This window comes from Arachis ipaensis, chromosome B04 (genome assembly GCF_000816755.2).
Source record: "Arachis ipaensis cultivar K30076 chromosome B04, Araip1.1, whole genome shotgun sequence".
Classification (NCBI taxonomy): domain Eukaryota; kingdom Viridiplantae; phylum Streptophyta; class Magnoliopsida; order Fabales; family Fabaceae; genus Arachis; species Arachis ipaensis.
The window spans coordinates 114352399-114355960 of NC_029788.2; the positions used below are offsets into that span (position 1 = coordinate 114352399).

The 3562-nt window shown below is 29.9% G+C and overlaps 1 long non-coding RNA gene across 1 annotated transcript in view; it reads right to left on the minus strand.

Annotated features, from left to right (window-relative positions):
* LOC110271214 overlaps positions 1-3562 on the minus strand; it is a 32610-nt gene that overhangs the window by 22187 nt on the left and 6861 nt on the right. The window lies entirely within an intron of this gene.

Here is a 3562-nt window from a genome sequence, read left to right on the forward strand (position 1 = left end):
ATATAAAGATGAGAATGTGAATTATTGCAAAATAATGAATAAGAATTACAATGTTATCTGATAATAATAGTATTAATATAAAGTTAAATTAATATATATATATTCTTTTGCAAATAGCAATATTGCTAATTGAAGTTTGGAGTTGTTTCATTCATCATTATATATTTTGGTGGTCGATGCATGTCTATGATTGAGCATCGACGTAGTGAAAGGTAACAAGTTGTTTGTTCATCATCTATGGCATACCTGAAATCAAGATGCAAAAACGGAAGTATTATTATTAGTTTGTGTATGCTTTTGCTGTGCTTGGGTTGTGTGGAGTCCAACGATGGATGCCAATGGTGAAGGTGCATACAAATGTCATGGGCTCTCTATAAAGACAAAAAAGATAACCAATTTATTTGGTGAAAAATTAGGACAAGGAGGATTTGGTGCTGTCTATAAAAAAAATTTAAGTGACGATTATCACGTAGCATTGAAGATATTGAAAGAGTTCAAAGAAAATAGAAAAGAATTTAATAGAAAAGAATTCATAAACAAGATTGCAAGTATTAATAGCAAGATTTTTTATTTTAATAAATAAATTAATTATAATAATTAATAAAATAAATGATTTAAAAAATATTTATCGAAATAAATATTCCTCTCTTATCTCGTTTATACTGTAAACGATATAATTTTGCATGTATCTCGTATATATATACCGTGTAAACGAGATAAGACAGGTGGACACCAAACGTGTATACCTTGTTTACCATATCTCGTTTATTGTATATCTCGTTCACACTGTAAACGAGATATATGTATTTTTTTTTAATTTTTTTAAAATAATAAAAATATTAATATTAATATTATCAATAATCCAAACTTTTAACATGCAATTAGTATATAAAAAGATTGGTAAAAGAGATTAAAATAGATATGTTTGATCAATTAGTACTCAAAAAGGTTGATGGGATACTGAAAAGAGAATGAAAACGGTTATCTCTCATTATCTCCCACTATCCACGTGGAACAATCAAATGAAATTTAAAGTTTTGGCAAAAATAGCCAAGGATATATATGCCATTCTAGTATCCAATGTTGCTTCTGAAACTACTTTTAGTACAAGTGGTCGTGTAATCTCTCCTCATCACGGAAAGCTCAAAGAAAGCATAATTGAAGCTTTGATGTGTGGCCAAAGTTGGTTGTGGGCAGCTTTAGGGAATAAAGGTGATATATTACTTAATATTCATTTATGTTAATTTTTTACATCATAGTAATTAATATATTAATTGCTATCTCTTTTGATTTTTAGGTTTGAATCTTGATCTTCAAACCTTTAATGATGATGAAGATGTGGAAAGTGATCAAGAATAAGGATTGAAGACTTTTTTATATTTTAATGATGTAATTTCTTTATGTTTGTATTTTAATTTAGTTATTTGACATTCTATGAACTCTTTTTTAATTTTAAGTTATTTGACATTGTATGAATCTTATGTTTGTATTTTAATTCAGTTATGAATTTTAAGTTTGTATCTTGATTTATATATGAATGTGTAAAATTTAAAATGTCATTTACTTTTTATAGGGGCGGGTAGGGGCGGGGCGGATACCCGCAGGGGCGGGTTAGGGTTTAACATTTTACTACCCGCGGGTAGGGCGGGGCGGGTTTCATGCGGGTTTTTTGTAGGGCGGGACGGGGTCGGGTAGAGCAAAAACCCGCCCCGTTGCCATCCCTAGTGAGAGATAACCGTTTCAATTCTCTCCGCCCACAATCCCATCAATGTCTCTTAACAATTGACAAACGGTTATTTTTATTTTTCAAATTTAAATCAATTCAAATGGGATCATAATTTAATTTAAAATTTTTTAAAATGGATATGTTTGTTCAATTAGTACTCAAAAAGAGTACATAAAAATTTTTAGTTTAAATTATCATCCAATTAGATTGATTTAAATTTGAAAAATAAAAATAACTGTTAATTATTATGAGAAATTGATGGGAATAGTAGGAAGAGAATTGAAACGGTTATCGCTCACGTTATCTCTCACTATCCACTATCCATCTGAGAGTTGCATACCTATCTCTTATCTCGTTTATACTGTAGACCAGATACATGCAAAATTATCTCGTTTACAGTGTAAACGAAATAAAGAAGGAGTATTTATTTCGATAAATATTTTTAAAATTATTTATTTTAATAATTATTCTATTTATTTAATTTATAAAAATAAAAAAATTCTTAAATACAGTACTAAATTTCAGTCTACTAATCAGCTAATATATTTGGTCAAGGAACCGAAATCTTAAACAAATAAAGAAGAAAAAACAACAGGGGAAGCCTAACTGAAATAATGCAAAGGGTTAGTTTCAGTTCATTGCCTTACTCTCATCATTTTTTTTGTTGTCTTTTCAATGTGGGCAACACGCCAATACCAAAACCAAACAGCATTTAATCATAGGATCACCCGTTTCTGTAATCATATGTGGAATATTTTCAAATTACAAATATATTCTTTCTTTCATATTTTTATTTTTAATATTGGATTAACAATGGTATTTTTTTAAATTGTGATCTATTATGATATTTTTTTAAAATATGGGATGATTTAATTTACGGAGTACACCATCCAATTTTTAAGAAGTATAATAATCGGACCGTTCGATTTGTGTTTAAAAAATTAAAAAAATTTGAAATACACAAACAAAAAACATGAAGGAGAGAAGGAGAGAAGGTGGGGGACGAAGACGCCGGCGTAAATAAGGAGAGTTCGCTGGCGTAGATGCGGTGCTAGCCTTCGTTTAGCCTCTTTGTAGTGCTGCGTTTCCAGTCTTCCTTCTCCTCGTGCCGCACCGTGCCTCCTAGTTCTGCCTCCTTGCAACGCCGGCTTGTGTTCTTCCTCCTTGCAGCATCATGCCTTCTTTCTGCCTTGTGTAGTATTGTTTCTCCATTCTACCTCTTCGTCGTGCTGCACCTCCTTTCTACATCCATTTTATTCTTTTCCTCTTTCGTTGAATTTTTGATTTATTTGAAAATAAAAAATTGGTTTGTTTTTGAATTTTTTTTGTTACAATTGATTTTATTGTTATTGAATATGTGTTGTTATTTCATTGTAATTACTTATTTGTAATCGTGTAATTTTTGGTGTTGCTGATTTTGAATTTGAAACTGTGGTAATAATTGTTGTTTAATTTAAAACTTCTATTGATTTATTGTGGTTGTTGCTGTTGTTTAATTGTTGCTAGTGAGTTGTTTAAGTATATATATATAAAAAAAAAGAACAGAGGGTTCGGATAGAAAGAAAATAGTTAGGAATAGTGGGTGGTAGTGATTTGGACAGATTTAAGGTTGGAGTTGTGATAGTTTTGTACTTTTGTTGCGGTAATAAAAAAAAGACCAAGATAGTCGTATGATGGAGGTGGCCAAGGCTTCCTTCTCTTTTTTCTGTATTTTGTTCTTTCCTTCTTCTTTTTTAATTTTTGAAGAATATATATATGAATTTTTTTTTAATTTTTTTAATTTATGTTATTGCTAATTTTATGATTGTTGATGTTGTTGGATTGTTAATTTATTTT